Source organism: Panthera pardus, unplaced genomic scaffold (assembly GCF_024362965.1).
Source record: "Panthera pardus isolate Hobbes unplaced genomic scaffold, ASM2436296v1 HiC_scaffold_13, whole genome shotgun sequence".
In the NCBI taxonomy this organism is placed as follows: Eukaryota; Metazoa; Chordata; class Mammalia; order Carnivora; family Felidae; genus Panthera; species Panthera pardus.
The window spans coordinates 15,590,724-15,615,848 of NW_026526688.1; the positions used below are offsets into that span (position 1 = coordinate 15,590,724).

Consider the following 25,125-nt stretch of genomic DNA (forward strand, 5'->3'; position numbering starts at 1 on the left):
AAAACCTCACTCAACGAGGAGTTGAAGAACCTATCCATGGTGTTCTCTCTAGAACTAGAAAGCTAGTTGGTAATGGAATGCACACAAATGGCAGACGGTCTGTAAACTAGACCTAAGGTGCACTAGCGAGCTCCTTTTACAGCCCTGACTCTAGCCTGGAATCATCTGCTGTGGGTTCAAACCCCAACCTCAGCTTGGCCGATACACAGCTTTGACGCGGGGCTCAAACTGCTAAACGTCAACTCTGTCCTCTGTAAAATGGCAGTCATGTTAGTACCCACTTTAAGGCAGGTGTGAGGATTAACTAGATCCTGGCCTAATAAGCATTTTACGTGTAATAGCTCCAATCATTATTTTTCCACTTATTCTCAGAATTGAGACCGATATCTGTGTGTGAATTACACTTTCCCACGTAGTACGAAGAGGCATATTAGAGCATATAAAATTCTTCTAAAACACCACAGCTATAAAGGAGACCAGTATGGTTAAAAGGACCTTTCTTGTTTGTCCTGCCTGGATATGACATTAGGTTTTAAAAAAAAATCTCCCTCCAGTTGAGGAGTCTAGCAACCCTGGATTACCCAACAACGGTTACTATGGCTGCAAAAAGGAAGCAGAAAGACCTCACAGCAGTGTTTACCAAAGAAAAGGGAGTCTGTGGCTCCGGTAGTTAACTAAATGACTGTGCTTATGTCCTTGAGACCGGAAGACAGGAATGACTGCAAAACACATGGAGACACGTAGCCACGCTCTTTCCACGGACATTACAGGATGTACTCAGTGCACCAAGAGAACCCCTCCGCAACTCTGTCAGTATTTCCCCAGATGGAAAAGCGGCGGAGATCTCCTTCCTTCAACACTCTGGTGATTTTCTGTCCTGAGTTCCACTGTGTTCTATAGTCATGTCTATGCTCTCGGCCTTGGAGAGACGCTTCTTCTCATGAAGTGAAGATTGATTATTCATACTGGCCCGGATTTCTGGATTACTTGCAAGAATTGTGCAAACAGGGAGAAGATTTCATAAAGTCACTGATGCTTCCCTGACCTATGTAGGGCTGTTCTCAATGATGGTTGGTTTTCATCTGTCAAATGGGGATATGGACAGCTATTAAGATATTGACAGCGCAGATTTGGCTTTGAATTCTGTCTCTACCCCTTAGAGAGTGTGTGACACCTGTTATTTAATATCTCTGAGTCTCAGTTTTCTCACCTGCAAACTGAATGTAACACTTATGTTGACTGTCACACTTACACTACAGGGTGTTGTGACATTATCTATATGTCAGTGAGCAATGAGCATCATGTATGGAATACAGTTGCATTTGGTGGTTGATTGGGATGTCTACGTCCTAATCTCTGGAATCTGTGACTGTTACCCTGCATGGCTAGAGGGGTAATTACACCAAGACCCTTAAAATGGGGCAGTTCTCTTGAATTCTCTAGGCTGGCCTGGTGCAATCCCAAGGACCCTTACCTGAGAGGTAGGAGATCAGAATGAGTAGTAGCAGAAAGTGATGTGACCATGGAGGCAGAGACTGAAGCCATGTGGCCACAAGCCAAGGAATGCCGACAGCTTCTAGAAGCTGGAAGAGGAAAGGGAGGGACTCACCCTGGAGTCTCCAGAGGGAACTAACCTGGCCAACACCGTGATTTTATTCCCACAACACACACCTGACCTCTGGGACCACTATAAGATAATAAAATTGTGTTGTTTTAAGCTACTAAGTTTGTGGCAATTTATCACAGCAGCAGGAGGGAACTAATACAATTTTCTATAAACAGTGGCTTTTATTATCGAGCATGATAATGTTCATTCAAAATGTGGAGGGACCCCTGGGTGGCTCAGTCGCTTGAGGAAGAGATGAAAACTTAGAGAAAAAATGCAAAGACTGAGGAATACTGAGGAAAAAGCTAGCTTTGAGGGTAGATCCAGGAGAGTAGACATATGATTACGGATTTACAGTCTCTTATCTGAAAACATCGAAGCCAGAAGAAGTTTGGGAATTTAGATTGTTTCAGCTTTTAGAAATAACACTGAATATTATATATATTTGTACGTATCTATGTATTTCTGTTTTTATGTTCATTACATATATTTCTTACGTACATTTTACATTACATACATTTATATAGTTATAGTACATACTATATAATATCCCCAGAAGGATATGGGAAGTACTCAGAAATCAAACATTTTCAGCACCAAAATATATGGAATATTCACACACTAGTATTTTTTTTTTAATTTTTTTAAGTCTATGTATTTTTTTGAGAGAGAGACAGAGCACAAGTTGGGGACAGGCAGAGAGAGAGGGAGAGAGAGAATCCCAGGCAGGCTCTGTGCTGACATCATGGAGCCCGACAGCTGGGCTGGCTGGCTGGCTTGAACCCACAAAACCATGAGATCATGACCTGAGCCACCCAGGCGCCCCTCACACTAGTATTTTTTAGTAACTAAAAGTAGTCTCACCTCATTTCAGGTTATGTTTTTCCAATAAATGTGTTGGCTGGAAATTTATTTATTTATTTATTTAATGTTTATTTATTTTGAGAGAGCGTGCGCGCGCGGGCATGAAAGGGGGAGGGGCAGAGGGAGAAGGAGAGAGCGAGAGTGAGGGTGAGAGCGAGAGAATCCCAAGCAGGCTCCATGCTGTCAGCCCAGAACACAACTCGGGGCTCAGTCCTATGAACTGTGAGATCATGACCTGAGCCAAAATCAAGAGTCAGACGCTTAACCAATGGAGCCACCCAGGTGCCCCTGGAAATTTATTTTTCAAAAGGCGCACACACACACACACACACACACACACAAAACAAAGCAAAAACACAAAGATACTTTAGATAAGGGATTGTGATCCTCTGTTAGAATTTCCAGTACAAGGAGAAGGTGTCCATGGAGAAGAAGTAACCGTTAAAGTGGAGGGAAATTGTCCTTGGCTTGAAGAAAAGCTAAGTCTGTAGTCTGAAAGAGTTGATTTAAAACAATCTATGCAATGTGTTAAATACAATGTGCATTCTGAGGCCAGCAGTGCCCCTGCCTGGAGCAGAGCAATGGGATTCTGAGCTCCAGGACAGAACAGCTGGTGCCTTCAGAGAGAGCTTTCCAGAGGCGTGCAGACACTCCCCCTGGAGACCTTGTTGGAACACTAATGAGAGCATACCTGTGAGGACGTGAGAAAGTCCGCCCAGAAAGAATGCAGGCAGCATGACTATCCTGGCCACAGTCATGCCCATTCAGTTGCAGTACAAGAGCAGAGCTGAGTAGTCAACACAGACTTGTGACCCTAAGCCTAAAGTATTTACTATCTAGCTTTAAATAGAAAAAAAAAAAAAAAAAAAAAAGTCACTGCCTCCTGATGTAAGGGATAAAAATACTTTTGATTTGAAATTACCTGGGCTCAAATCCCTTTTTCACCACTGTGTGACCTTGAGTAAATTACTCAGTGTCACCCTCAGTTTTCTGTCTGTAAAGATGGGCATAATCTAGTTACCTTCCTCATACATTCATACCTGACTGAAAATGCTCAGAACCCTAACTGGCATCACAGTGAAATAAATCAATGAATAGTTTTGTTTTGTTTTGTTTTTAAGGTTAACCTTTCATTTAGAGGCAGACAATTTTCAGTTGCTTTGGGGTTTCCATCGTAAAATCAGCAACGTGACTTATCTCATCCCAAGTATGAGTTCTCTCTCCCCGGCTTCTATATTGTAACTAAGGGAAGTGGACCAAAATGAGATTTTTTAGTACTATTTTTAGAAGCTCTCTGTATAGGCACGTTTTAAAATCCAAATTCACATAGTCCCTGACATCTTATACTTAAACCGGATAAAACACTTCTCCAGGGAAGATCCAATTTCCTTACCTCTTTGTCCCTTGCAGGGCAAAGCAGAGGCTCTTCCATTTAGGAACACTCGATAAATGTTTGGGATGGGCGAATGGATGCAGGGAGGGGTGGATGGATGGATGTTATAAGTCATTTCATTGAGGAGACACCGGGAACAGTTCTGTGAAGTGTATGCACAGAAGGAAAGGCACTGGTTTGCCTGCCACCCCCTCCCGTCCCCCCCACCTCCTCCTTCACTCACTGCCAACAAAGCGTAAGGCTTTAGCAAAGCTGAAGTTCACAGTTCATACATCTTTGCGGTATTTTTGAGGGGTCTGTCTTGGTTTTGTTTATTTGTTGGCGGGTTTCGTATCTCTGGCTACAGAGGTTGAGGATATAGAATTCATGACACGTTGCCATTATCGGTCCAGACAAGATCTTTCCTTTGGTTATTTATTAGCTTTTACTGCTTACTTCCCCATAGATAACCATTGAAATGCGTTTGATTATGAATTTTTGTTTGTGCCCATTTAAAGAAAGTTGTGGGTGTAGGCATGTATCTTTAATTGACCTAAAGCCAACTGCGTCCTGTACCTCCTGCCATTTCTTACCCTTTTCACTCAGCACTGCCTTCGTAAAATCCAACCGTGCTGTCGCGTGTACATCCATTCCACTGTTTTGTTTTTTTTTTAAGTTTATGTATTTATTTTGAGAGAGACAGAGACCGTGTGGATCGGGGAGGGGCAGAGAGCGAGGCAGAGAGACAGAGAAGCCCAAGCGGGCTTCAGGTCACCAGCGCGGAGCCTGACACGGGGCTTGAACTCATGAAACTGAGCACATGACCTGAGCCGAAACCAAGAGTCAGACACTTAACCGACTGAGCCACCCGGGGGCCTCCATTCCGCCGTTTCTAAGTATTCCATTGCGTACAACCGCACATTAGACTTGGTGCTCTCTGTATTTTGTTTTCCTAGGGTATAGTGGAAAGTTATTGCCAGTTTAATCAATCCTGTTTCCACGGTTTGCAAAAAGATTAGGCACTCCGTCTCCTTGACCGTGACTGGAATAGGAGTGAGCCCCTGGGGGGAAAGAGGTCAAGGAGAGGACAGCCTGGGTGTAGGAGCAGCTCCATCACCCCTGGTTGTCCTTGGCCACTGGCCTAGCCTCTCTGTTTTCTCACCTGCAGCAGAGTCAATAATCCCGGCCACACCTATCTCACGGGGCTGATATGAGGTTTAGGAAAACAACAGGTGAGAAAAAAAGACTCTGAATAGGGTTCCTAACCACATACAGGGAGTCAGCCCTCATGGTCCCTTCTCTGGCTGGCACCCAAGCCCGACAGGTGACTGGAAAAGCAAATGCACCCACCCCCGTGCCACAAAGAAGCATCATTCCACTCTGAAGGTTGTGCAATCCACTAAGTGTTCAGTCCTAGGCAGACTTCTTGTGTCCCCCCTGGTCACACCCCACCTCCTCATGGGGTGACCTTCCTGGGACTCCACAGGGAGGTATATGCTCCCTCAGGCAATCAGTCCCAACCCCTGTTTCCTCCTAATCTTCTCCAGTCACCTTCTCTCCTCCTCTTACACCCCCTGCCATTATTTCTATTCTATTCACTTGTTTACAACCTTGTGCCTGGGAACAGAGTCCCTCCAGGTTTCCATCCCTAGGGGTAGCCCACAGGAGAGAATCCTGGCTGGCTTTTGTGACTATTAGCTCAATCTTCTTCCACATCCCCTCACCAGGAACAACAACAAAAACATGAATTCTACGTTTCAACCAAAAAAAAAAGCCAAAGAGTACACCCAGCGGGGTAGGTGCGGTCCCAGCCTCTTAACTCCTTTGTACAAAGATCTAGAGCCACTTCCCCTGGGGGCCCTCTCTGCTCAAGGCAGAAGGACTTCAGCCAAATCGACTCAGCAGCTTTTCTCCCAACCGGCCCCCTCTCTCACTCTTGCTCCCTTTTTGCTCAGCGCTTCCCAGAGGACTGGCTTCTGTGCTTCCCCAGCCCCCGCTCCGGTGTGTAGTGTGACCATTGTCATTCAGTATTACTGATTGGCTCGCAGGTCTGGCTTTTCTCCCAGACTGTGAGCTTCCTGCAGGCTGATGCCAGTCACGTTACTCTCCGCGGACACCTGTGAGACAATACATTTCTGTTGCGTAAGCCACCCAGTCTGTGGGTTGAGCTTGAAGTGAAGTGGGTGAAGATTGAGCTAATAGTCACAAAAGCCAGCCACGATTCTCTCCCGTGGGCTACCCGTAGGGATGGAAACCCTAGGGCTGGCAGCCCTAGGAAACTAATACAGGGGGGCAATCATGTCTTTATTCCTGCATGTTTTTCGTTTGTTTGTTGCCACCGCATCCGTAGAGCTTAGCATAGCAACTAAGGCGTAAGGAGAGCTCCATACATTTTTACTGGTAGAAAAACCTGTACTCAGGAGAACAAAGAGGAGATGTGCTTCCCCGCACTTGAAGGTCGCATAATGCGATGGAAAACACAAGAGAATGAGAAAGACCGTTCAAAGTGCATGCTTAATGCCAGGTCAGACACATGGGCGGTTGGGCTATGGGAGTGCCAAGCCCTTAACTCAGATAGGGTGGGCAGTGCTGGGCAGTCATCCCAGAAATCTCCCATAACCTGAATCTTGAAGTAAGAGTTAGTCAAGCGGAGAAAGAGAATTGGAACAGAACGAAACCAAACAGCAAGAGAAAACATGGACTAATGTGGACCTCTGAGATAAGCGGGAGCCTGAACATCAGGGGTCTGGTACAACCTGCTGAGTCTGAGAAGCAAAGAGTGCATTTAAGCGGGGGAGTAACGTGCATGGTCAGGCTGAGTTCTAGAAACTTCTCTCTGGCAAAGTGAGGATACATTCCAGGGAGATATGGCTCACCACCAGGAGGTTCACTGTTCTCTGTGAACATTAGAAATGGGAGGAATTCTTTATCAGTCCTCAACGTCAAGGGAAGGCAGCACCCCCAGGGCTGGGCCTCACCGGGAAAGCTGGGAACGTATATGCACTACCCCACAGACCAACTCCTATTTTGTCCTTTTAATGGGCAGTAATATCCCCTCACCAGATGTGTTGTGCTACTAATTTTAAGTTCAGGCAGTCCCCACCCTCCTAGAATCTGCCTCTAATTCTTGGAAGTTGGGGTAAAACCACATGTTTTTCATCATTCCTCAAAACCACTAGCTCAAAGCACATACGTAGTTCTGTGACACAGGGGAAGAGGCTGTGGACATCTGTGTTGTGTTTCTGTTCCCATTCATATTTCTCTGGTGTATTAAAGCCAAATTGCACCAGGCTATAAAGACCATCGGGGAGAATCGGCGGGCAGACAGGATCCTGAAAGAATAAGGTTCCCCAGAGAAACCATTCCCCAAAGGGGACAGGAGGCAGCGGAGAGGCTCCAGATTCCAGGCCATTCCCTTCACGGCATGACGCACATATGGGGTCTGATCAAAGCAAAGTCTATTTTGGGCCTGTCGTCTTGTTCTCATTATTTCTATCACCTCTCAGAGGACACGTGGTTGCCCTGAACACCGTGCTCACGACAGGAGGGAAAGCTGGCTAACACCACTCATCCTGCAGGGCAGGGGAGGAGAGCCCACTGGCGGGGCCCGCAACCATCAGCAGAGGGCTTCTCCAACACTGTTCCAGCCCAGCCCGGGGCCCCACAGAAGCCACCTGGATGGGCACAGCCTCAACACTGCAGGTGTTTCCAGTACTAGCGCCCCTGCAGGCCCCACATGCCAGAGGACACATCTGCTGACCTTTAGATTACGACAGGGGCCGGTATTGACATTCGCATCAGCACATTAAGGCAGCCCTTGCACAGAGGCCCTGCAAGATAGCTACAGAGCTGGGGCTCTCTGCGGAGCCCGGCTGCCACCAGTGGTGTGGGTAGACCCTGGCTACATGGAATTTCCCTGCTCTTCTGGATGGGTTTTGATGGGCTTTCCTTTCACTTCCTCTTGTAGACCTCCGGACAGTGTCGTTACTGATGCAGTGGACTCCACGTGTCCTGTGTCACCCCAGCAGGGCTTGCCTTGCAGCAGTGGGAGGCTTTGTCCCATGCCCAGAGGGGCACCTCCTAGGAGTGAGGGCTAGGGGTGCCCTCATCGGGCCCTGGGGACCCGCTTTGCCGCAGAAAGCTGTTGAAGCCTTCCCCCCCCTGCCCACCTCACAGGATGCTCAGGGGAATTCAGCAAGCCATGTATTCTGAGCCCCGGGAGATGGAAAGGAAGGAAGAGGGAGAGTTGGAGCCCTACAGGTCAATGTTATTAGCGTTGTCAGGGACAAATATGTAGATGATGTATGGCAGCAGAGTGTTGAGACAACAGACCCTCAACTTCAATGTCATAAACTTACAAAGCGGTTTTTAAAAACCTGAACTGCTATCAGTATTCCAGCTGAGATATTTCACATGAAAAAACAATCAAGATTTCCATCTCATCTCAGATAAGAAGACATAGCAACACTCTCGGCCCCTCTAACTGCGGGTCAGCAACCAGCACCAGCTCGGAAGCGGCTGTTCCCTCCCAAGGGACCCATGTTCTCCAATCTGCCAGAATCCCACCGGGTCTCTTGTTAACAATTTCTATTGTTGCCTGGTCCCTACAGGCATTAGAGTTGGTGGGATCATGCTTACTCAGTGGACCCCAGGAATCCCATCTGGGGAGTGCCGGGCCAAAGCCCATTCTGGTGACATCCAGTCCTCCGGCATGGGGTGGTGATCCTGTCTGCTTGTCCTTCTCGCAGAGGGCCGCCATCGGCTTTCCAGCCCTTAGGAACAACTGCACAGAGAACGCTACAACGGTGAGGGAGGAAGACCCAGCCACTTACAGTCCAGGCAAGAGTGCAGGTCTCGGTGCAACTTGCTCTAAGTCCTTACGGAGCCAGGAATCGTTGCTTCTCTCTTTGTACCGTCTTCCATCAGTGCCACCAAAAGGGGGCAAAAACAGAGCCCCCAGGACAGTGCACAGTTCCATCTGGTTAATGGTGAGGGCCCCGTTAAGTGGGAGCAGGCTGCCCCAAAGAACAATTTAAGCCTGATCTCTCAGGAAACGTCTCCTCGTGATTTTTAAGGGGTCAGTTCTCCAGAATTTTTCCTATGAAATTATTTCAAAACAACCAAAGACTGGAGATTTCGCACCTATTGACCTCATGTCGTGCATCCCGGTGTTTGAAGACACTGCAAAGTGCAGCCCACAGTAACAAAGGCTAAAAATTCAGACCCTGATAATCAAAGATGGTGGGGGGGAGGGGAGGTGGGTCCCATAAGGCTAGAACATTCGGCCTGCTGTGGGCATGAAAGAGGCCATGAGAAAAAGAAGAACTCGTTACCTTCTGTTTACATGGGTGCACAGCGTGTCTGTCTTGCTTGGCCTCGAAAGAGTAACAGAACCACCAAAAAGTGCCGGCTTTGGGAAATCCCATGTCTTCTCCGATGCTGACTGAGAAGGGCAGCAGACCCTCTGCCACAGGTTTGCTCCCTGAGGTCTGCTGACCGCAAGCCCGGGCTTTAGGGACCATTGCCTCACCCTTATTTAACAGCCTGGCACGAGGATAGGCATATGGCACTTCTGCTAATACCCTCCCTCCCTGTTTCTTCACCCACCCAACCTCCCCGCTTTACACAGCTAACACAACATGGAACCGTTGAACTGGAATGTCTTAATGGAACGGGATGGCAGCTCTCTGTGAACGCACGGAGAATTCCGAATATCCTGAAGTAGGAGATACACCACCGTGATCTCCAGACCCTGGGGTCTTACTGAACTCCTACCACCTAGAATCCTTTAAAGCATTTCTTGGTTCCTCCAATTTCAGACTCAAGAAGCCAGGCTCAGAAAAGCCTCAGGATTCTTTGTCTTACCTGCCAGAGGCCCCCTTTCTGAATTCTGAAGACCCGTTTGAGGACCCACCCCTTCACAATAACTCACAACCGGCAAGCCCGTCCATGTGGAAGACCGGGTGTGCCCGGTTGGACCATGACATCATTTTTAATTTCTGGACTAAAACCGGATAATCACCTCCAGTGACAGAACCCAGCCATTTGTCCTAGACACTCATGTGCGTGATGTGGGACCCTCGCTGTTCAATTAGAAACGTAGTTCTGCCGTGGCTGAGGATATCCAAGCTTTCATGTGAACGGAGGGCTGAGTGTGCTATTGGCTTCTTCGCCCTGAAGAACTTTCGTCAGCTAATTCGGCGAAGTGTGGCAAAGCCCTGTGCCCTGCTCCTTCTTGAAGCCATACTCTCCAGTGCAATAGAAACGGACTCCTCAGAATAGCAGGAAACATGTGGGATTTACGGGGTGAAGATTGGAGTTCAATCTCCTCTGCAATTTACATTCTCTACAGCTCACTTTCCTCACCTGTCGGCTCTCCCTATCCCGTGTGAGGCTCAAACGACCTAACACTAGCAAAAAACTCCATTGTAAATTCTCATATAAAGTTAGTTATTAACTAGTACTGAGAATGCATGGAAATTTCTGTGAGATGATTTATAATGATTACATACGTGCCAAGCTGGCATGCACAGCCTCCTGAGACGTTCATTCTCTGTGTCCGCATTGTGTCTCTCAAGTCTGATAAATGTTTCCGGGGTTAAAAGTCTAGTTTCATGGGTTGCCAAGAAAATAAGGCCAACTGGCAAAGCAGTAATATCTATTGGGAGACCTTTTAGAGAATCCTGAATAAAGAAGGCAAAAATTAATTTTTTATTTCATTATTAAATACTAAGTGGTTGCTTATAATTATTACAGATAATTATTTTTCATTAACTTTAATCATATTATTAGTTACTTAATAATCACTTGCAATATGCTTATTAAAATAATTATAATTATTGATCAAATAATAATTAATTCTGCCATGTTTGTTAATGAATGAATGATGAAGAGGGTGTTGGAGGCTGTAATTAAAGATAAAACAAAATCAGAGGGAAAAGGCAGTTCATGTAATCAGACTTCCAGAGAACTGTAAGAATCCATATCTTGGAACTAGAATACACATTTTCTTCTAGAATGAATTCTCTGCATAGGTGTTTTAAAGCTTTAAATTGTTTTATCTTTTTTTATTTAAGTGTATTTATTTTGAGAGAGAGAGGTGGGGAGGGGCAGAGAGAGAGAGAGAGAGAGAGAGAATCCCAAGCAGACTCCTTGCTGTCAGCATAGAGCCCAAGTGGGGCTTGAACCTAAAATCATGACCTGAGCTGAAATCAAGAGTTGAAGCTTAACCAACTGAGCCACCCAGGTGCCCCATTACCTGATTTTTAAAGAACGAATAATCATTTGTGTAGAAATTTTATTTAAAAAAATTCATGTTCCCTGGGGCATCTGGGAGGCTTAGTCGGTTAAGCTTCCAACTCTCAATTTCAGCTCAGGTCATGATCTCATGGTTCTTGGGTTCAAGCCCCACTTAGGGCTCTGCATTGACAGCTAGGAGTCTGCTTGGGATTCTCTCCCCCTCCCTGTGCCCCTCCCCAGCTTGCTCACTTGCTCTCTCTCTCTCAATCTCTCTCTCTCTTTCTCTCAAAATAAATACATAAACATTTTTAAAAATTCATGGACCCCAAAATATAATCAGCTGCAAACATGTTATCAGGTGAGCATTTTCTCATGACACAAAATTTAGGACATAGAGAACGTGATTTCTCCAGGATACGGGGAAAAGTTGAAGCCCTGGGCACTCAGGAAATTAATTCAATCTGGAAATAGGGAAATCATTCCCTATTGCCCTAGGTTACCTGTTTATTTAAAAAAAATTTTATTAAAATTTTTATATGTTTATTTATTTTTGAGAGAGAGAAAGAGAGATGGAGCTTAAGCAGGAGAGGGGCAAAGCGAGAGGGAGACAGAATCTGAAGCAGGCTCCAGGCTCTGAGGTGTCATCAAAGAGCCCGATGCAGGGCTCAAACCATGCAATCATGACCTGAGCCAAAGTCGGCCATTCAACCTACTGAGCCACCCAGGCGCCCCTTAAAAACTTCTTTTTAATGTTTACTTATTTATTTTGAGAGAGAGAGAGAACAGGGGAGGGGTGGAAACAGAGGGAGAGAGAGAATCCCAAGCACAGAGCCCAATGCTGGGCTTGAACTCACGAACCATGAGATCGTGACCTGAGCAGAAATCAAGACTCAGACACTTAACCTACTGAGCCACCCACTCACCCCCAAGGTTACCTGTTTAATATGAGGGCTAAGGCTTTCCACCAATATCTGTGGAGGAAACTTTTATTAAGATTTTCTTTTGCCCTGATATGTAGTTGCTTCTGGGAGTCCTTAAATTCCTTGAGAGCCCCTGCCTGGGGACAGGGGGCCTCAAGTTCAAGTAACTGTGGGAACTGAGGGGCTGGAACAGGAAAGGAAAAGTCTGTCAAGGTGGACAGAAGGATGAAGGAGGCAGGGGACTTAAAGGAGGATACATGAAAGGATTCAAGGGAGCTAAGGGAAGATCAAAAGTGGTACAAAGAGGAAGGAGGAATGGAAGTGATGTGAAGGGAGAGGTCTTAGATTAGTCAGTCCAGGGAGCCACCAAAGTTCCAAATTATCCCGAGTAAAATCATGCCAGCGAGACATTAGCACAGTGGCGGTGAAACATACAGTCAGGAGGGATTTATGAAGGGGAGGTTCAGCTGACTGAGAAGTTCCTGTAGAAAAAGGATCAGGAGGCGCCTGGAGGGCTCAGTTGGTTGAGTGTCCAACTTCAGTTCAGGTAATGATCTCACAGTTTTGTGAGTTGGAATCCCACTTCGGGTGAGCCCAAACCTAGCTCTGGGTAAAACACAAGCCCCAGGTGAGCCTGCCTCCCTCTCTCTCTCTCTGTCCCTCATGGGATTCTCTCTGTCTCTCTGCCCCTCAATCGCTTGCACCCTCTCGCTCTCAAAAATAAATAGAAAGGAAGAAAAAGAAGAAAGAAAGAAAGAAAGAAAGAAAGAAAGAAAGAAAGAAAGAAAGAAAGAAAGAAAGAGGAAGGAAGGAAGAAAAGGAAAGAGAAAAGAAAGAAAGAAGGAAGAAAAAGAAAAAAGGAAAGAGTCTGAAAGAGAAAGAAAGAAAAGACAAGAAAATTACTAAGAGGAGACATTACAGGTAGGGGATTGTTGCTAAATTGACTTAGGATTCTTGCTGACAGCAGACCAGGCTGGTCAGATATCAAGGGTGGGGGAAGTCACTAAAGTGACTTAGCAGGATTCTTGCTACAACTGGTCTAGGGAGGCCAAAGACAGGGCCCACTGGTGAGGCCCAGTGAGAAAGAGGGCTTAGAGGGGCCTGGCTAAAGTTTGGTCAAGAAGAGTGTCTTTGCCAAAGGCCACTGAGTGTAGTATTTATGATGGGGTTTTGGCTGGTGTTAACAGAGCTGACACTGTGGCACTTTCCTAGCAAATCATAAAACATCAGGTCATGTAAGAGTTTCGGAAAGAAAATGTTGGAATTCAAATGAATTACTTGAGGCAAAAAATCACTTCCGTGGGCAGATTGCACTGATGAGCCGGTGAAGGAACCAAGCTCTAAGCTCTTAATGCATCACCTTTGAAATAGGGCTGATCCAAGGCATAGGTGTGAGGAGACAGGCCTGTTTGTCTACAGGCAGATTCTGTCCAAGACTCCAGACCACGGAGACAGGAGAGAGAGGGCTCTCTTAAGTCCAGAGCCCAGTTGTAGGTCTGGGTCCCCCATCCCCTGACTGGGCTCTGATTAGAAACAATAAAATGTCTTAAGAGAAATGCTATAACGTCTGCAATGACCCTCAAAGGACTTCAGCATAGGCAGTGTGGGATCAGTCTCTGGTGCAGGTGCAGGTAATGTTGAAAGACTCTATCAGAGGATGAATACACACTCCGGGGAACGTTTGTTGGAATTTGAAGGAGTATCAGATGCTCTAGAGGCTGCTAGAAAGCACTTCCCCTGTCTCCACTCCCCATAAGAACCAACGGCTTTGTTGTTTAGCATAATGGATCTTAGAAGTAATGGTCATTGGTGGCATTAATGATGTTCAAGATACATGAGTTTGTTGAAAATACTGTATCAGACACTCCTGACCTTACTTAAAACAGGGTATTATCGGGGCGCCTGGGTGGCTCAGTCAGTTAAGAGTCTGAATCTTGATATCAGCTCAGGTCTTGATCTCAAGGTCATGAGTTCAAGCCCCGCGTTGAGCTCTGAGCTAGGCACAGAGCCTACTTAAAAACAAAACAAACAACAACAACAAACAACCCAAAAACAAAACAAGTATCAACAGAACAGTTGATAATGCATGCCCTTCCCAATGCAATCTCTGTTTTAGGATTTGAAACCGATCTGTATCCACAGCTTTGTAGGAAGTTTCTCTCACCTGACTCTGACTGAACGTGGAGCTAAATCTTGCTGTTAGAATGTTGTCACATCTGCCTTAAGCGAGTCTGTTATGCAAGGAATTTGTCTGAGAGCCAGTAGGACAGAGAACTGTACTTCACTGAGTTTACAGAACTGGTTGTACAACTTTTTCATGCCTGCTGGCTTCCAAATGTTTATTTTATGGCCAAATTCAGTCTGAGACTTGCTTTCATTGTAACAAAGCACCTGGTAATGAAGTTCAGAGGCACATAAGCCCACATATGAATGTCTGTGTCCCTTAGTTTAACGAGTTCCCCCCAAAGCTCTAGAAAGCAGGCACGTATTGTTAAGGACCTTTGTTGTAACAGGTGTTGTTATATTTCTAGGACCTTGCATATTGGTTCTTCACCATTAAACCCTTTCATAGCAAACCTCCCCAGCCCGTTTATTAGAAGGAGTAATAAAACTAACTAAATGGCATTGAGCTAGGGGTGAATTAAAAGAGGACACGCTGCCACTCCAGGAACCATTTTTTTTAAATGTGTGTGTTCCTGTTTGTATGTTTGTGTGTGTGGATGAATCAGTTCAGCTTTTGAATGATACTAGGATACCAGGCTGGTGTCCTGCAGCCAGCAAAAGCCCCTTGAGGCTACCGTTTCTCCCCTCTGGCCTGATTCCAGTGTTCTTTTTACATCATTTCAAAAGGCACAGAAAACCTCCCCGCTCAAACTTACTTTTGCACTATTTGCTGGTCCTTTTAATATGGGTACGTGCTGCCACCCATTGTGGTCTGCTTCTTTCTTTGTTCCCAATCTCACATCTTTGTACCACGGATACACCAGGGTGGGACTCTCCGTCTGTGTCCATCAACTTTTGTTTTGCTAAGTAAGAAGATGCTTACTTCTGGCTGTGGAGTGCGCCGTGAAATTCCTTTGGGGAACCCTGCAAATAAAATAAATAAGACCATCAGGAGTCTTTAGACTTATTAAAATTCCAGACTCTCTAAAAACAACATTTCCTGTCTAATCTTAACGTTAACAAAATGATCAATTGAGAGCCAACATGTGATTTGGGGATGAGCTCTTTTGGGCATTATCTGCGTGACATTTAGAATGGCCAAGTCATGGTCTACCTTAACTGGTCAACGTGAAACTTCCATTCTTCTCAGATGCACTTATAAATATCACATAAAGGCGTGTACGTATATGTGATGTGTGAGGGCTCACCCACCGCAAAACAGCAGAGAAAGCTGATAGAAAGTCATACCATCAGTTTAACTTCTTTTTCGCTCCTGGCCTTGCACTTAGCTTTGTGACCACTCCGAGAACAAAACCAACAGGAACATATGGTCACACAAAATTGTCATGTGTTGAATGATTCCACAGAGGTGTTACTGGACAGCAAAGTTTTCAGAAAGGGCCTTTGCTGTTTGTTAGTGGCAAAAAAAAAAAAAAAAAAAAAATTCCTTGAAGGGCAACTACCTCTTTAAAAGCCAGAGGATGGGAAATAGGGAAGGGAAAAGGCTATGTGATAGGAATTTATGCCAATGGAATGCAGACGAGTTGTACTTATAAGGCCTTGTACTTGTCTAGCTGGGAGTGGGGCTGTTCAGGGAAGCCAAGGAAATGGTGTGCTTTTGGACACAGCAAAATCCAGTGATCATTCTTGATAAAAGCTTGTGATATTTATCATCACGTTTGATGTAGTAGAACGATTCCTGGAATTTGAATCAAAACTCTGGGTGGGAGGACCTGGTTCCTTAACCATTCTGAGCCTAGAGCTTTCTTTTGTTAAATGCAGATAGTATCTCTCACTGAGGTGGGCAGCCTAATCAGAGGGGTAAATGAAAGTTTCTATGCCAGTACCGGGAACACAGGAGATCCTCCATGAAGGTTAGTGCTCCTTTATTAAAATCAATAATATTAGTGTACTTTGTGTATAGCCTTAGTTAATTTTATGTTTGATTCCCAGTTATAAAATCTTTGAGGGTTGGGACCTTTTTTTTCCTCTGCAAAAATTAATAGCAATAAACATAAAGAATTGATGTGTATTAAATTTTTGTTAAATGAATTGTACTTCTTAAAAATACGTTAAAAATGCTAATATAAGGCAACTTCCTCTTACCTCTGGAGACAGCCTGGAGGTTATCTTTATGACTCAGTGAAGAAAACCCCTCTGTACTGATGGGAGAGCTGAGCTGAAGTTAGGAATTTAGGGAGTAACAAGAAATCCCCTCTCCAAATATAAGTTTGTAGAATCCCTTTCTCTGTAGTCTAGGACAGGAATCAGAGTGCAAATATTGCTCGGCACCTAATCAAAACACAGGCTTCCCCTTTGCTCTCACTTTTAATGCATTGGCACCTGTGCAGGAAAAGAGCAGAAAAGGAACGCATACTCTGCAGGCTTCCATGGCCCCTTCTGTGTTCATCTGTAAACTGGACGTTGGAGAATCCCTGCACGGAGGCATGCACACAGCTGACTCCTCCTTGGGTACTGGCCTGATCAACAAACAGTATGTTATATACTCCATGAGGGCCACATGGTTGAACTTGGGTCTGACAAAATATCTTGTTTTCTGGGCTCACCTAGAATCCTCTTAAGGTCAGGACGGCCAGTTGTAGTAGCCCTAGGTCACTGACATCAGGAGTCTCCACGTTCCTTTGCCTCGACCAACTGGTCACCCTGAGTGTTGTAGAAACTAGACTTATTCTGGTTCATAGAGGCACAAGTTCTCCATATTACTCTTTTTAATATAACTTCCTTCACTAAAAATGAGGTTGGGAAAGTATTTTGAAGATTAAATTCTTGAACAGGCCCTCAGAATCAGGAGGTTCCCAGTATTTCTGCTGTTCTTTCCATTTTTCCAGAATCAATCTCCTTTCTCCATTTACCCTGTCATCTCTGTCATTAAAACGCAATTCTCGGGGCACCCGGCTGGCTCAGTTGGAAAAGCATGAGACTCTTGATCTCAGGGTCATGGGTATGACTGCCACCTTGGGTGTAGAGATTACTTAAATAAATCAACCTAAAAAATAAAAATAAAATATGATTCTCTGTTAATTCCACTTGTCTTTGCCTTGGGACCACCTAGCCTCGGGTTTGGTAAAGTTTTTGACTCCGTGACTGTCAACCATTTGTCTTTCCATTATTCAAGGACTCGAACTTTCGCTGCATTCCCCCTATACCACTAACCGAATTTTATAGATGAGCAAAACTGAAGCTCAGACAATATATAACTCAACAGATCTAATTTCAACATCTAACAAAAATAAACTGACTATAATCCACCTATGATTATGGATCCCTTTACTTTTTTTTTTTGGACTATTTTGCTCTTAGACTTTTCCAGCTATTCTACCTAATTAGCTGCCAGTGTTACTCATCTAAATATCTTTGTTATTATTTTCTCTAAGTCGATATACCATCAATTCAAGAGGAGAAGAATAGGTTTAAGACTGGAGATTGGTAATATCTGTTCAGGGGGTCAAGCCTTAATCACAAAATCTCCTATATTTTGAATGATACGATAGGGGAGATAAACCTTTCTTTTTCTCTACCTTCCCACATTCAATAGCTGGAGGACCTGCAAATAAAGTTGACAGAAGACAGATTAACAAGAAAAAAAAAAAAAAACAAGAACAGATTTCGTTATATCAGAATGCACTGGAGTTCGCAAAGAGACATGATTCAAGGAGGGAATTAGTATTTGGGGCATATGCGCACACATGTATACGTATGTATGTATATATGTGTGTATATATGTATATATGTGTGTATATATGTATACATACACACATATCATTTTAGGCGAGACAAAGGAAAAGGAGTTGGGGGTTTCTGGCGGTAACTTATGGGAAGTTAAGGGAAGGAAAAGTAAATAGTGTTGTTCAGAAAGGTTTGTCATGCAAATAAGAGTCACCTCTGGGGCTCAGAGTTCTCTGGAGTTCTTGTCTTGATAGGGCAAGAGACACGCCTTTATAAATGGAAATTCATGTTCTGCTTTTAGACTGGGAGAGGGGAGAGAGCTAATTTCCTTTAGCTCAAGACAATCCTTACGCCAAGGTGGCACATTTGGGGGTAGGGTGCTTGGTTTTCTTCATACCCAAGAGCCTGAACAGGTAACTCTACTGATTTGGTATTGGCACACAGCACCCCCATTGTTATTTCTGTTTCCTGCAAAGGGGTATAAGCTCCTTAAGGGGAGGAGAAATGGTTTCTTTAGTTTCAAGTTCGTAGTGTTCCCTCTTAAAAGCTACCCTTTGTTCAGTGCCCATGCTACGTCACGTGATGTGGATACGTTCTCTCCAGGACACTTCAAGGTAATATAAACATCTCACTTTATAGATGAAGAAATTCAGGCTCAGAGAGGTGAACTGACTTACTAAAATTATTCAGCAAATATATAGCAGAGGACTCAGGCCTAGATCTGTGTTTCAGTCAGGATTCTCCAGAGAAGCAGAACCAAAAGGATATGTGTATACAGAGAAAGAATTTTATCCAATGGAATTACCCCCACGGGACTATGGAGGCTGGCAAACCCAAATCTGCAGGTGAGCCAGTAGGCTGGATACTCGGGAAGGAGCCAATGCAGTTCAAGCCCCAAAGCAGTCGGCTGTAGAACTCCCTCTCGCCTGGGGGAGGTCAGCTTTTGTCCTGTTTAGGCCTTCAACTGTTTGGATGAGGCCCACCCACACCATGGAGGGCAATGTTAATCACATCCAAAAACACCCTCACAGAAACATCCAGAATAACGTTGGACACATAAAAGTAACTATCAGCATCTGTTAACAGCCAGTTCCACATTCATTTCTTCTTATTATACATAGGTTCTTCTCAAACATGGGTTAATTGAGGGGCACCTAGGTGGCTCAGTCGGTTAAGCATCCCACTTGGGTTCAGGTCATGATCTCGCAGTTTGTGGGTTCGAGCCCCGCGTTGGGCTCTGTGCTGACAGCTCAGAGCCTGGGGCCTGCTTCGGATTCTGTGTCTCCCCCCTCTCTGCCCCTTCCCATGCTCACGCTCTGTCTCTCTCTGTCTCTCGATAATAAATAAACGTTAAAAAAAAATGGGTTAATTGGTGACCTTGAGTCAGGTTCAAGCCCTGCACACTGCTCTTGGGCAAAAGCTTCCCCATGTTAGGTGAAATATATAATCAGTTCTATGTAAAAGTTCTTATTTACAAAGAAAATCTTTAAGGGATTTTCTGCCTCCTGAAACGTAAAAAGCAAACCTTATATGAGTGGTTATAAAGAACACAACCATTCTCTAAGCATCCTAGCCACAGAGCCAGCTTGAGAGACCTCCAGGTAAATTTTAGAAACCCATCTAATACAAGGAAATAACAAGAGGTTAGGTTGTTATATTTAAGCAAGGCCATTTTATTCTTACTTTCTGAGAGAAGAGCAAAGGAGAATAAAAACAGGCCGATCACATGCTGGGAATCGATACCATGTGTAATGAAGTTCCCCTAAAGTTGCAGTTATATTTTAGCTTACTTTATATAGCAATTTTGCTCTTAAAATATTTAAAATTTTTTGATTAAAACCAAAAAATGATGGCTTCAAACAAACCCATTCCCCAGTCTTTCTGTCATTCTGGAAAGTTTCACTGGTGGGTTTGAGACTAGAAGCTGAGTGGTAAGGTCAGTAGAAATGGTTGGGGAGGGGATGTCCAGCTAAAAGAGGAAGTTTGCAAGTGATCTGGGATGGAAAAGCTTTGGAAACATAGTCTTGTCTGTTCTTTCAGCAAAAGGGCCCTGCATGGAACCTGATGGCCCAAGGCATCCAGTATTTTATTTTCATTTTGGTATATCAAGGTAAAATACACACAACATAACATTTACCATTTTAACCATTGTTAAGTTTACAATACCGTGGCATTAAGTGCATTCACAAGGTTGTACCACCAACACCACCATTGCCAAGACTTTTGTCATCATTTCAAACTCTGTACCCATTAAACAGTAAGGCCCCTAGTAATTTCTGATTTACTTTCTATCTCTAAGAATGTGTCTATTCCAGGTACCCTACATATGCAGAATCATACGGTTTTTGTCCTTTTGTGACTGGCTTCTTTCACTTGGCGACATGTTTTCAAGGTCCCTCCATGTTGTAGCCTTTATTCCTTTTTATTTACAACTTTATTCCTTTTTATGGCTGGATAATATTCCATGGCATGTGTATACACCACATTTTGTTCATTTCTCAATCCGACTTATTATTTGAGAAGATGTTCACCGAGAACAAAAAGGATGTTTTCTCAAAGGATAAAAAGACATTCCTTTCTGTTGAACAGGATGTGGTAGGCAGGTGTCAGTGTGAGGTACGTAGCTAAAAGCACACGGATAGCATTGCCTGGATTGGCACGAGAGCCCAATAAAAATCCTTCCCTATTGCCTTAAATAGGTAATCCTAGTTTGCTAAGAGTTTTGGGTTTTTTTGTTTGTTTTTTTGTTTTAACAAGAATGGATATTGTATTTCTACATACTAACAACAAACCATTGAAATGGAAATTATAAGAAAAAAACACCTTTTAAAATAAGATCAGAAATATTTAAGAATAAATCTCACACAACTAAAATATCTGTCCACTGAAAACTATAAAATACTGCAGAGAGAAACTAAAGAAGGTCTAAACAACTAAGGAGATATATACCATGTTCTTAGAAAGAGGACTGATCCAACATTGTTAAGATGAGCATTCTCCCTGAAATTGACCTCTCCAGTGCAATTCCAATCAGAGTCTCAGCACATTTGTATGTGTGTGGAAAGTAATAAGCTGATTCTAAAATTTTTATTTTTTAAAATTTACATCTAAATTAGTTGCATATAGTGCAACAGTGATTTCAGGGTATATTCCTTAGTGCCCCTACCCATTTAGCCCATCCCCCCTCCCACAGCCCCTCCAGAAACCCTCAGTTTGTTCTCCATATTTATGAGTCTCTTCTGTTTTGTCCGCCTCCCTGTTTTATTATTTTTGTTTCCCTTCCCTTATGTTCATCTGTTTTGTCTCCTAAAGTCCTCATATGAGTGAAGTCATATGATTTTTGTCTTTCTCTGACTGACTCATTTCACTTAGCATAATACCCTCCAGTTCCATCCACATAGTTGCAAATGGCAAGATTGCATTCTTTTTGATTGCTGAGTAATACTCCATTATGTATATATGCCACATCTTCTTTATCCATTCATCCATCAATGGACATTTGGGCTCTTTCCACACTTTGGCTCTTGTCGATAGTGCTGCTATAAACATGGGGGTGCATGTGTCCCTTCGAAATATCACACTTGTATCCCTTGGATAAATGCCTAGTAGTGCAATTGCTGAGCCATAGGCTACTTCTATTTTTAGTTTTTTTGAGAAACCTCCATACTATTTTCCAGAGTGGCTGCACCAGCTTGCATCCCCGTGATTCTAAAATTTTTATGGAAATGTAAAAGACCTAGAATAGCCAAAACAAGTTTTTTGGTTTTTTTTTTAAGAGCTGAATTTAAAAAGAAGGGGATTAATATGACTAGATCACAAAGCTTACTCTAAAGGTACAGTCATTGAGAAAGAATAATTTTGGCATGAAGATAGACAAATACAGTGAGGGAGCATAAGAAAAAGTTGAGACAGGGGACAGGGGACCCACACATGAATGGAGAATCAATGTTTTACAAAGATGCAAAAGCAAGTAAATGGAGAATGAGTCTTTCCTATTTTTCTACTGTGTCATCTCAACAAACGATGCCAATGCAATTGGTAATCCATACACAAAAAGCTCAATCCATACCTTGCACAATATATGAAAACTATGGATCATACAACTAAATGGAAAACCTAAAACTGTAAAACTTCTAGAAGGAAATATTTGTGACCTTGGGTTAGATCTCTTACATATACCACCATAAACACGATGCATTCAAAACAAATTGATTAACTTTAACTTCATCAAAATGTAAAACACTTGCTCTTCAAAAGATGCTATTAAAACAGACAAGTCACAAGCTAGGAGAAAATATTTTCAAAGCACATATCTGAAAAAGGGCTTATATCCAGAACATATAAAGAATTCTCAAAATTCAATAATAAAAAAACAAACCCGATTTTTAAATGGTCAAAATATTTTAACAGACCCCTCACTGAAGAAGATAAAATAACTACACGAAAATACGATCAACAGAATTTGTCATTAGAGTAAATTAAAACCATAATGAGACACCGTTATACCTTATTAAAATGGTCAGAATCTAAAAGACTGAACACAACAAGTTTTGCGAGAACGTGGAGGAATCGAGCCCTCACATACTGCTAGTAGGAGTGCAAAACAGTGTTAAGTATTTTGGAAAATAGAGTGGCAGTTTCTTAAAAATTTAGATACACACCTATTATATGATCCACTCATTCCACTCCTAGATTTTACCTAAGAGAAATGGAAGCATGTGTCCCTCCAAAGACTTCTACATGCATGTTCATAGAAGCTTGATTGGCAATAGCGCAAAACAAGAACCGACCCAAATGTCCTTCGACAAATGAATAGATAAACACGCCGTGGTGTTATCTGTGCAAATGAAATAGTACTCGGCAATGTAAAGGAATAAACTGTTGATGTATGACAGCACAGACGAATGTCCAGATTATGCTGAACAGAAGAAACTAGAGAAAAAGATGCAGGATGTGTGATTTCTATATATAATTTTGGAGAGTACGAGCTAATCTATAGTGGCAGAAAGCAGATGGGCTTTACTTGATGGGGGCTAGAGATGGGGGAGGACTCACAGAGGGGCACAAGGAAATGAAACTTTTGGTGGTGATGGATGCTCATCATCGCAGCTGTGGCGATGGTTCTGTGGGTAGCTGCATATGACAAAACTTCTCAAACTGTACACTTTAAATACGTGCACTCAAATATTGTACATTTTGCCATATGTCAATTACGCTTCAATAAATCTCGAAAAAATCCACCACTTTGTGCTCCACACACTATTTCTCCAGTTTAAAAAGCCCCTTCTGTGGTTACTACCACATTTATTGGGTGAGAGACCCTATATCGATGTCAAGTTACAGCTCACAGCGGGATCATCGGTCCTTATAAGTGCCTGTTGAGAAAGGCCAGGCATCTTCAAGATGCGAAAATGCGTGAGGAAACTAGACTGGAGGCAACTGGGGAGGCAACATGGATACGTGGAAGGTAAACAGGACAGATGTGGGTTCAAGTTGCAGTGCTGCTGCCCACAGCAGAATGACTTAGAGGTGGCTTCTTAATTTGTCACAGTATATCAGCCAGGGGTACTTGGTCACGAGCATCAGAAACTGATTCAGGCAAAGATTTGGAGCAGATAAGAACCAACAGCTCCAAAGCATCTCGATGGCAGAAACCAGATCTTAATAGTTTTATCCAGAATTTTCCTCCCTCTGGTCATGAATCAAATTCCAGAGACAGAGCATCCAATGGGACCAGTCCAAGTCACATGCATGCCCCTTGACCAGGAGGGGGATGCGCATCTTCTTAGCAAGTACAGCAGAAGGGATTTGGGATGCTATCAGCAAATGAAGGTAGGATAGAGGCTTGGTGCAAACAACAAATGGCACTTTATCAGTTATATATTGCTGACTATAGATTTAGTGGCTTAAGAAAATAACGATTAGGGGCACCTGGGTGGCTCATTAGGTTGAGCACCTAAGTTTTGATTTTGGCCCAGGTCATGATCTCATGGCTCATGAGACTGAGCCCCAAGTCGGGCTCCGTACTGACAGACAGAAGCCTGCTTGAGATTCTCTTTCTCCCTCTCTCTCTGCCCCTCCCCCATTCACACACTCTCTAGCTAGCTCTCTCTCTCTCTCAAAATAAGAAAAAAGAAAACAGTGATGATTTCTTATTTCTCATAAATCTGTGGGTCACCCGGGTGGTTCCTCTTCTAGTTTTGTCTGGCTTGCTCACGTAGTTGCTTTCAGTGAAAGGCAACTTGTTGGAAGGTCCAAGATGGCCACACTCACACGCGAGAAGTGGGTACTTGGCTGTCAGCTGGTGCATTTTGTTTCTTCTCCACATAGCCTCACATCCTCTAATAGGGCTATACATGCTGCTGTTATAGGCATTATAGGACAATGGTCCAAATGAATGAGGGCAGAACCTGCCACACCTCTTGAGCGGGGGCTCCAGAACTCACATGCATGTCTCTTCTGGCACGTTCTATAGGCCAGAGTAGGTCACAAGGTCCTCACAATTCTGGGAAGGGGGAGGCGGTGAAGAACTAAACTGCGCTGCTGCATGGGAGGGACGGCTAGGTTACACTGCAAAGAGCGTGCATACTAGAGAGGGACGTTTAGCCACTAAACAAGCAACCAGTGCCATTAAAATCTTTTCCTCATTATGAAATTAGACTAATAACTAAATTCTAGAGTTATTTTGATAATTAAATATAATAACATATTTGGGAGCCTTGACATATAAAAAACACTTGGTGAAAGCACACCTGTTATTAATGTCATTAAAGGTTAAGGTTATAGGGGCACCTGGGTGGCTCAGTCAGTTAAGCGTCGACTTCAGCTCAGCTCATGATCTCACGGCTCATGAGTTTGAGCCCCACGTCAGGCTCTGTGCTGAAAGCTCAGAGCCTGGAGCCTGATTCAGATTTGGTATCTGCCTCTCTCTCTGTCCATCCCCCAATTGCATTCTCTCTCTCTCTCTCTCTCTCTCTCTCTCTCTCTCTCAAAAATAAATGAACACTAAAAAACATTTTTTTAAAAAAGACTAAGGTCAGAGACAGGCCTCCCTCAAGGAAAATTTCTTCTTTTAAAATACTTGTGTTGTTGGGGTGCCTGGGTGGCTCAGTTGGCTGAGCATCTGACTTCAGCTCAGGTCATGATCTCACAGTTCATGAGTTCGTGGGTTTGAGCCCTGTGTCGGGCTCTGTGCTGACAGCTCAGAGCCTGGAGCCTGTTTGTTTCGGATTCTGTGTCTCCCTCTCTCTCTGCCCCTCCCCTGCTCATGCTCT

General features: G+C 43.8%; 1 long non-coding RNA gene across 2 annotated transcripts in view; it reads right to left on the minus strand.

The window, feature by feature from the left end:
• Positions 1 to 882: 882 nt before the first annotated feature.
• Positions 883 to 25,125, minus strand: part of LOC109251026 (uncharacterized) — a 39,557-nt gene continuing 15,314 nt past the window's right edge. Inside the window, exons 2-3 of one of the 2 annotated variants that reach the window (XR_002073311.2) lie at positions 14,881 to 15,088; positions 883 to 1,082 (exon numbers count right to left, since the gene is read on the minus strand). This is a non-coding gene — a long non-coding RNA (uncharacterized LOC109251026). Of the gene's footprint in view, positions 1,083 to 14,878; positions 15,089 to 25,125 lie in introns of those variants that run through there. The other variant, XR_002073312.2, reaches the window with a different exon arrangement.